At 38.7% G+C, this 10,711-nt stretch overlaps 2 pseudogenes across 1 annotated transcript; both read right to left on the bottom strand.

Moving 5' to 3' along the window:
- Positions 1–1,121: 1,121 nt before the first annotated feature.
- LOC109126629 (uncharacterized) lies at positions 1,122–1,358 on the bottom strand (annotated as a pseudogene).
- Positions 1,359–4,783: 3,425 nt separating this feature from the next.
- On the bottom strand, positions 4,784–7,349 carry LOC109126529 (UPF0496 protein At3g28270 pseudogene; annotated as a pseudogene). Its single transcript, XR_015565798.1, has 2 exons — positions 7,253–7,349; positions 4,784–5,966 (listed from the first exon to the last, which is right to left on the bottom strand). The product of XR_015565798.1 is annotated as a UPF0496 protein At3g28270 pseudogene (transcript).
- Between the last annotated feature and the right edge of the window lie 3,362 nt (positions 7,350–10,711).

Here is a 10,711-nt window from a genome sequence, read left to right as displayed (position 1 = left end):
AGTAGGAATATGGGTGGACATGTATGACTTTGCAATGTTGTACTCGGATCACGGGAGATAGATTTGGGTCAGGAGATGCTTATTGACGTTAAGACTTGTTTGCTCTAAGGACATGTGGTCCTGAACAACTCGTGAGGAGATGATTAGTTCTCCTAAGGGGACTTGTTCTCATAGATATTGATAGCTCGAGGGGCTGTGGCCCTGAGAGTGGCAGAGGAGATGGTGGTTCTCCTATGGAGATGAATAGTTCTCCTGAGGGGATAAATAGTTCCCTGGATATCGAGATCTCGAGGATTGCGGTCTGAGAGTGAGACGGTATGACTCGAAGACGGTGGTCTGAGAGTTAGATCGGTATACCTCGAAGGTGTTGACCTTAGAGTAGATGAGTTGGGAGCAAATATTGTCTATGACGTGAATATAAGCATAGTGACTAAATGTAGATCTTGAAGGTTGATGGTGGTTCAATCTCAAGACTTGTGTGTGGACCCGTTTGGTCAGGTTGTGGTGTGAACCATTGCGACGGTCGAAATGTATTGTAATTGGAAGTGCGATGTTGTCAGATTCGAGGACGAATATTTTGTTAGAGGGGGAGAATTGTAACGTTCATATCCCAAAAATTAATATATAAATTATTTGAGTTTATGTCGGGAACTAAAGTTGAATCAGTTTAGTCTGGTTGGTTTAGGAGGAGTTTTTAATTAAACCAAGCTCAATTATATATGTGATCATATGGTTTAATTGAGTGTTGTTTATTAAACCGAAACTAAACCAGCCTAAACCAAAAACCCTAATTTACTCTTTTAATAAAAAATGGAGCGACGAGCTTGGGGCCGGGACGGACGATGAGAGTATACCCTAGTGGATGTCGAAAGAGAGAGATGCAGGTTGAGAGAGTGAGATGTGGTCAACGTGTTGTTGTGATTCCGTGTAGGGTTGTGGTGAAGATAGAGATGAAAGGGGAGAGGGGTCATGAGAGGAGTACGGGTTGAGGTGGTGTTTATTAGGGATACAATATCCCACATTGGAAGTTGAGTAGGATCTTAAGTAGTATATATAAGATATGGGCCTCTCCACTCATTGCCAATTGATTTTGAGTTGGAAGCCCAATATCTAACATGGTATCAGAGCCCGGTCTGCACATACTCAACCCAATCCATAATCGGCCCGGCCCAATAGTTGGTCCGCCGATTCATGCCCGAACATATCGAGATTGATGCTTAAAGAAACCATCATCTCGAGGGGGCGTATTAGGGATACAATATCCCACATTGGAAGTTGAGTAGGATCTTAAGTAGTATATATAAGATATGGGCCTCTCCACTCATTGCCAATTGGTTTTGAGTTGGAAGCCCAATATCTAACAGTGTTGGCGTGAGAGGAAAAAGGGGAACGTAAGATCTAAAAGGGTTTGGGGGAGATGGTTTTGGAAGTATATGTAGAATTGTGAGTTTGATATGAATGAGGACTTTGATTCGTAAGGAGATCAAACCGACATTTAGGTAGTGTGATGTGTTCTCATTCCCGTGACGTATTCCAAACCGTGAGAAGAGGGCTGAGTTTCGGTGGTGGTGTGAGAGGGAAAAGTGATAGCGGTGGTAAAAGTTGTGTAAGGAAGTGAGATAAGTGGTTTAACTGTTTGAGTAAAACGGAGAGAAGGACAGAAGCACGAGGACGTGAAGGAGAGGATAACTTTGGAGTCATGACGGAGATGAGAGAGAGAGATGCGGCGGAGGTGGGGAAGCCTCTTGTGGTTTGAGCAGCAAGCTCTTCTACCATGTGTTGAGCTTCGTTCAATTGTTCTTGCAAAGCCACAAAGGTAGAAGAGTCACGTGCTTGCATCTGCTTTCCATTGACAAGCCAGTCCTTGAGGTTTCCAACTCCATAAGGTGTTCCTCTTGGAATCCTTCTCAGTGGACTACAAAATAAGAGAAATTAAAGATTAGAGCATGAAAAATTAAACTCCAAGACTATAAATGTGTATTGGTTAAAATAAAACGTAACCTGAAGAATAATTGTTGTATTTTCTTTTGTTGTGAGCTCCCGTGGCCGAGAAGAACCATCGGACACAGCAGAAGGATCTGCCTCGAGCTGAGACAACCTCTCTTGCACATCCTTCTCATATGTTTGTGCAATCTTCTCTGCCTTTTGATCAACCTATGTACCATCAGGCTTTGTATGTGCCTTGATAAAAACCTCACCAATACGGACTTCTCATCCCAATTCCTCTTCCTGCAATATTAGCAAATAAACAAGGATTAATTAAAAAGAAAAAAAATAACAGCTATGTAAGAATTGAAAGTGGCAAGGTGTAACAAGAATAACTCACCATTTCGTCTTGGATCTGTTGATACGGCTTTGGCCCTGAGAGGTGGATGTGAGGACCTAGGCCGTTAAGGTCATACATACGGGCATCATAATAGGTTTTACTCCTTTGTTGTGCTTCTTCAGTCCATTTCAGTGTCCCAGTAATCCGTCATTGTTTTCCAGAGAGTGTTTCCAATCCATTTTGGTTGAACTCGACTAGTCCTCACAGTGCTAACCATGTCTTTTATCCGCTTTTGACAGATTTTCTCAAAATAAGCTTGAATAGTCCTTGTTATCGTCCACATCAACACTGCTTTTAGATTAAAGTTTTGATTCAAGGACACATCTTATGCATCGACTCCAGTAGACCACAACTCTCTTAACTCCTCAATCAGATGTTGTAGGAATATATCAAGATCGCGGATGATTTGACCCAAATTCAGAATTGTAAGAAAGAAGTACTATGTTTTCATGCACATACCAAGGGGTAAATTATATGGAGTCAAGATCACATGCCACAACGAATGATAACGAGACATGCCAAATGGATTGAACCTATCAGTACATAATCCAAGATAGACGTTACGGGGTTCTTCAGCAAACCGAGGATTAAGCTCTTGGAAATATTTCCACTCCGCCCCATCAGAAGGATGACTCATTTCTCCCTCCTTTGATTGGTGCTCGGCATATCATCTCATTTCCGCTGCAGTCTTTCTTCTCTGATACATTCTCTTCAATCTGTCAGCAATAGGTAGATACAACATACGACTATATGGTACTTTTGTTCTCCGTCGGTCCTCCTTAGGCTTCCATCTTGGTGAATCACAAAACAGACATTTCTCTTCCTTTTCATCTTCTCTCCAGAAAATCATACAATTGTTAATACAAACATCAATTGTATAATATGGGAGACCTAAATTGCGCATCAGTTTTTCTGTCTCAAAATGTGAACCGGTAGATTGGTTTCCTTCTGGTAAATAATCCGTCAATATTTCGCAAACCAAATTCACTAACTTTTCACTCATTTTATACTTTGCCTTATTTTCCATGATTCGAGCAGCTAATGACAATTGCGAGTGACCTTCACGACAACCACCATATAAAGGATTTTTTGCACTATCTAACAAATCGTAAATTTTCCTTGAATGGTTTTGTATTGGTTCTTCCACATTCTCATAACTACCATAATGATGATAGTTATCATCAAACCCCACATTATAACGAAATGCATTATTCACCATATCCACATATGGATCTTCTACTACATTACCCACTTTTTCATGACTCCCAACATATGTCCTTTAAATGTAACTAGTTCCTATATCCAAATTGATTTCTTCTACGTGATTATACCAAACATAATAATCTGGCATAAATCCATTACTAAACAGATGACTTATAACTCTTTTACCCAACAGACATCTATTGTTCTTGCATACACTACAAGGACAATAAAACTTACCGCCATTGCTCTGTGTTGTAGGTTGGCAATTTGCAAACGACAAGAATTGGTCAACTCCTACTTCAAATTTAGATGAAAAATTTCTCGTCACTTCATCGAACTTCTTGTACATCCACTTATGGTAATTTCAGCCATTAGCACCGTAATTGTAATATCCCGCCATTATATATAAGAATATAATATATATATTGTTTGGAGAAAATATAAGACTACATAATAAAAGAGAAAATATAATACTATATAATGAAAGCCAAACTCTTTTTTTAAAATTAGATTTTTTTTTTCACACTTGGATTTTTTTTTGAAGGATTTGGTGTGTTAACTCGGAATGAAGAAAACAAAGGCGTGAATTTTGTTTTTATAGACCAAACCCAGGTGACTCAAAAGCGACTAATATAAAAAAGTTGGTACGCCAACCCCCAAACAAAAAACACGTTTTTTAACTGCAATTTATGACTATTTGGCGGTTATTTTACGACTTTGTAACGACCCGCCGAAAGTGTCGCAAAGTAGTCACCAAAATAACGGCTATTTACTCGAGTCGTCAGCGTAGTCGTTAACATAGCGACTAAGATACGATTATTGTTTTTCAACAACAAAATAGTCGTTAACGAGTCGTCAACATACAACTACTTTACCGACTACATCAACTGGTCGCTATTTAGTGACTAAATAGCGACTACAAAGAGTCAGTCGCAAAATCATTACCTTGTAGTCGCAAGATGGTCGTTAAAGATGGCGACTAATTAAGTAATTGCTAAGTGTAATCGCTATCAAGCTGTTTTCTTGTAGTGAATCCTCTCGAATAGTCGGATGAGATGTACAATGGGCTATAATGTTATCGATCATTCATTCTAGTGGGACTATATCAATCAAACATTTCAGTGTATCGTATCATGTTATAATGACAATTTGTTGGTTCATAATAAATTTGGGTTGATGTGATTAGTAAAAAGTTGTTTTATCTGTAAAGCAAAATGTTTTGGTCATTCAATTTGTGAATTGATGCATGTGAAAAAGACACAACAGCAAACATTATTTCACGAAGTATAAAATACATAGGGGATAGAATACATATCAACCAATCCTCTCGGATAGTCGGATGGTCAACGTTGCAAACTAAAATTAAAAGGTACAATGGGCTGTAAACCCTAATCACCCAATTATTTAAACATATAACATATGGGTTTTGAACAACAAACATCGTTTAAAGTTTAAACGGATTAATGTTTTCCAGACCGGTTGATCTTTTGCAGAACATGAAGTCTCGCCTCTGCGATCAATTTGCTATGTTCTTGCACAGTTTCACCAACCTCCTTGATTTTCTCTGTTAATTTATCTACTTTTCCCTTGATTACTTTTAGGACAAGCTTCGTGTCCTCCTCATCGTCTTCATTCTCAATAGCATTGTCTACAAGTTCCAACATAGTGTGGATACGGTCTTCTAGCCCGGTGACTAGAGTAGATACGGTCTCTGTCGCTTCTTCGTTGGTTTTTATACCCTTCTCCACCGATTTTTCTATATCAACTAGTTCATTCAGACCGTCCAACTGTTTCTTCAGATCAGCCTTCTTTCTTTCCAAGGTAGTGTAGACGCCAGCCCATCCCGACTTCCTTCATAAGGGATTCTTGCTGCTCTTTGATCAACTTGAACTGAGTCGTGAGCACTTGGCCATCAAAGGGATCTCCCATGGCTTTAAACTTCTTTAGATCCTTCAAGGTTTTCTCATACTTCTTCTTTTTTCCACCAACATCCTTTTCTGCCGACTCTTTCTCAAAATCTGCCACGGCCTGTCGAATGAGAAGTTGGCCCATTTCTGCGTCCTCGACGCAATTCTCTATAGTATTGAAAATCTTTAAAGTCTTCTTGGTACTTTCAAAATAGGCCTCGACCAAATCCCTTAGAGCTTTGCTCTCCCAAACATCATGGTCGCCTTCAGTAATGAACTTTGCACACCTTCGGTAACTTCAAACATGTGCTGGGAGACCTCCTTGTGTACTTCGTATGGGGACACCGAATCAGTCTTGGATTGAGGCTTGGCTCTAACGGGGATTGATTCTATGGTTTTCATGGTTTTCAGCTGAAGCGAAGTATCATAGGATTTGAGGTGTGTGTGTTCTTCACAAGCGGATTTGTAGGCACTCAGGTGTTCTGAGCAGTTCGACATCAAATCTTCGGATAATGCCATCGTTGATATTACTGAACAGGAAAAAAAGGTAGAGCAATTTAGCATGTGCTTCCCATCAAAGACTTTTTGAAACTTTTTTTTTTTTTTTTGATTAGTCACGTATATAGGAGTGAGTGGGTTCAGTTGAACACCATAAACTTTCATATTTTAAATATTGTTTTTAATACAAATTAACTAATTAATCACAGTTATGTAATCTAGATATACATTTTTTGAGACATTTTTAAAATAAATTCTAAAGTTAGCACTTATTTACAGGTATGCCAGTGGCATTAAATAATTAATTTAATAAACAAATTAATTTTATTTATATTTGATTATTTTTTATAGAAATTAAGTATTTTAAAAGGTAACAAACATAATTGTAAATGTATACATATTTTATTTCCTTATTTTATAAGGAAGTGAGTGAAGAGGTATTGTTCTTTAAAATTTTAAAAAACTGATTTGATAAAAAGTGACTTTTAGCCTCACATACTATATTTTACTTTCACGGATTCCGTATAATGAGTTTTTTGCGGATTAAAAATATTTGAACATGTTGCGTGATCCGCCTAGCATGATGGATTTTGACTATAGAACCAATACTAAAACTATTAGTTTATTTCATATACTATAGATTTGTAGTCATAGTTTGGAAAATTAACTTATAAATTATTTAGTATATGAATTACAAAATATTACACATACTACAACACATTCTTAATATTCCAAAAAAAAATTGTATACGCATAAAAATATACACTAACATACCATATAATCATATATATATATATATATACCTATGTTTAATTATTAGAAAACAAAACTAAGTGTTTTAAACTTTTATATTCTATCTAATAACAAATTTAATGTAATTAGGTTATAAACTATATAAAACGTAAGAAGAAGAAAAAATATTCTAAACAAAATAATAAATTAATTAGATAAAATTTAGTTAATTAGAAATTTGAAAACTAAATAAATTAAAAAAATTTCTTTAAAATATATTAATTTATAATTTAGTCTCGCGGTGTACCGCGGGTGAAAACTAGTATAAATACTAAGCACAGAAAAAGATACTGTTGTAAAAATCTCATGAAGAAAAATAAATTATTATAAAAAATAGAAATACGAACAACACAGAAAAAAATGAAAATGTTTATTTATATAGTTTTATGTGTAAAATAAATCGGTTAAATTTATTGTATTATAAATATGAAAAATATATAAAATAAATATGAGCAAAATCTAATGATACAAAAAAGCTAGGTTGTTAAAAGAGAAAATGAGCTAGTTGAAGAAAGACAAAAATTACCAGAAATTGGATCAGAATACTGGAGGATATTGATCTCAACTTTCTTTGACCAAAATATTTTAGGTTTGAAGTTTGAATGATTTTTTAGGTTAAGTGATCTACAAGTATTTATAGGAGAAAACATGCAGGAGGAACCCGTGTGTTTGGTTTAGTTACAACTAAAAGTCTCAACAAAAGTCTATACATCTCCAAAATCAATAGTCCCTCAGTAAATGTCTACACCTATATGAGTGATGTCTACACCTGTATGGAGTAATGTCTTCACCTATATGAGTGATGTCTACACCTGTTTGGAGTAATGTCTTCACCTGTATGAGCAAAATTATTGAACTTTTGATAAAATTTGCTTAGAAGATAAATTATCGGGCCAACATGTTTAAAACTTTTTTTTTTTAACCATTGTTTTAAACAATTTTTTCTAAAATACAATATTATTAATTTCTTCTTTTTCTTTATTTCTATACTAGGTGCTTTCCTACGCAACGCGTGGGTTGTGGTGTAGTTAGCACTTTCTTATTATTTTAGTCTTTTTTGTTTTCTCTTTTGTATTATTTCGTTTTAATTAAGTCATATATGGGCTTCGCAGTCACTTGTATTTATACACTATATGTTTATACTATTTCGTTTAGATGTGTGCAATTGTGACGTTTATTTTTTATGAATTATGAGGATGTTGTTTCTTGCTTTTGAAGATCCAATTTTATCATTGACTGGTATTGTTCCTAATATATTTATTGTATTTTAGATTTCTAATTAACTGCTTATGTAAATCTGAAACGACCGACCTTTTTTTTTTTATATAAAAATAAATAATAATTAATAATAATATAATAAATAAACTACAACTAGTGGTCCCATACCCACTAGCCACCTAACCACAATCTCAACCAACAGCGGAACAACAATACCAACATCCAATAAATAATAATCCAATAAATATAAATAACCCATATCCATAACATCAACAACATCCAATATCCAAATAACAGAAATCATAGAACCAGCAACCTAGCAATGTTCTAACGACCCAACTCTAGCAACCTAGCAATGCCAGACAACATAAAACCGAGTCCCTAGAACATCCTCCTCTTCATTGCCTGGATTCCACGATCACACGTTGCCTTTACCTGCACCACAAACACATATTGCAATGCATGAGTATTTTATAAACACTCAGTAAGGCAATCTTCCCATCTACTGGGCTATACACACAAGCAATAGAGTATCAATAACCAACACACAACAATCAATAAACGACCATAACAAACCAGGACTTAGCATCGACCGACACCACACATGCATCCACCGATGCCAAAAGGGGAAGCATCGATCGACACAGAAGCTGCATCGACCGATGCAAGTGTAACTTGCATCGACCGATACCCAGTCTGCATCGACCGACGCATGCTCGATGTAACACGAAAACCCTAGAGTTTTACGCGCCGTCCTCGCACTTGCATCGACCGATGCAAGTTATGCATCGATCGACGCAACGTCGAGCACCGTGATTTCCCTGAAGCTTCTCGCCGGATCTTCGTTCCTACATCCACAAAACTCGATCCCAAGCCACAAGAAAGCTTCCTAACGTCCATAGCAGCGATCTAACAAGCCTAACATCACACAACAAGCAGATTAAAGAATCCTCTAGCTTAGATAAGCCATGGTCATGCACTTACCTTTGCCACAGAAGAACTAAGCCTCAAACAAACAAGAACAAGCCTCTAGGAAGCTCCTACAATGATCCCAGCTACAGATCTCTACAGGAACAGCCTCATAACTCCAGGAATCACCAAGAAAACTCAAAAACCTTTTCTCTCTTTTGTTTCCTCTCAAAAACGGCCAAACTCGCCGAATGAGACAAAAAGTCGACTTAAGGGTTTCCCTAACCCAAAATGCAGCGTTTTGACTCAAAACGCAGAGAATTGAACCAGCATCGACCGATGCTCCTACTGCATCGATCGATGCACATCCCAAACCGGGATTCCGGTTCACGGATGTTATAATTCTCCCCCACCAAACTGGATTTGTCCTCGAATCCAAAAACAACCATCAGCCAAGGACTCCCGTGCAACCGTCTCCACGGCCCGCACTCCTCCGACCGATCTACAAAAGGTCACCTCTAGGCGATAGACTCACGCTCCAGGCGTCATTTGCTCTCGACTTTTGGACTTTCCTTTACTCATAGGCCTAAACCTTGAGTTTTTATTGGCTCCTCATCGGGCCAAGACCCGCATGCCATAATATATAAGGAAAAGTCCAACTCATCTCTCGGGTTGCCACCCTACAGCGCACCCCCGGATCGTCATCCGAAGTCGATATACCAACCATACTCCCGAGCCACAAAGTCTCTGAATATAGCAGTACTAGGAGAACCTAAGTCCCCCAAGAGTCGCGAGCAAACAATTCTGAACACGTCTGAGTCCTATCCCTATCCAGGTTTCCTTCCCGTGGCTCGCGTAAAACATCTCAATGTCCTACCAACCACATATCCCCTCACCGGGATACCCCATGACCACACAAGGATCATATACACGCCACACGGGCCGCCACAAAGGCCAACAAAATGTCCTCACGAGGACCGCCACCAAGCCCAACAAATGTCCTAAAAAAGGACCGCCACCAAGGCCACTCGTCCCAAAGGACCGTCACAAAGACCATCTGTCCCGAAGGACCGTCACAAAGACCATCTGTCCCGAAGGACCATCACAAAGACCATCTGTCCCGAAGGACCGTCACAAAGACCATCTGTCCCGAAGGACCGTCACAAAGACCATCTATCCCGAAGGACCGTCACAAAGACACTCTGGCTAAACAGCCCGCCACAACGGCCAACAAATGGCTAAAAGCCCGCCACAAAGGCAACACAATTGGCTAAAAGCCCACCACAAAGGCAACACAATGTCTAACAAGACCGCCACACACAGGCACTCTGACTCGAAAGTCCGCCACTAAGGCCACAAACAAGCCCCCTTTAAGGCTCTCCACCGCTAAAATGGACAAATTCTAACTCCCATAAAACTTTCCATATTTAGCACTTTCCATTTTTGGAAACTTTCCAATTTTGGAAACTTCTCCTCTAGGAACTTTCCTTCACAACCCCGCCTCACGGAAACTTTGTACCCCAACACCACCTCATCTTGTTACTGAGTCGCACAACCAACCACCCCAAGCGACCGAGTAACAAGAGAAATGGGCTGGAATACTCCATTCCCGCTCCAGCCACGGATTACAGATGAGACCAGGCTAAACAAGCTCAAGTCGCGGCTTGCTTCTCATACCACTTCTTGAACCTTGCCTTCATCTTTGCCTCAGGCTCCCAAGTCTGCTCCTCAACACCACAGTCCCACAGGACTCTCATCAAAGGAATCTTCTTCTTCCGAAGTTCTTTGATCCTCCTCTCGAGAACCCTCACTGGTCTCGCCTCCACAGTCATGTTAGGCTGAAGATCCTCAGGCATAT

Source organism: Camelina sativa, chromosome 9 (assembly GCF_030686135.1).
Source record: "Camelina sativa cultivar CO46 ecotype springtype chromosome 9, ASM3068613v1".
Taxonomy (NCBI): Eukaryota; Viridiplantae; Streptophyta; class Magnoliopsida; order Brassicales; family Brassicaceae; genus Camelina; species Camelina sativa.
Note: the sequence above shows the minus strand (reverse complement) of the source record. Positions and strands in the feature narration are given on the sequence as shown.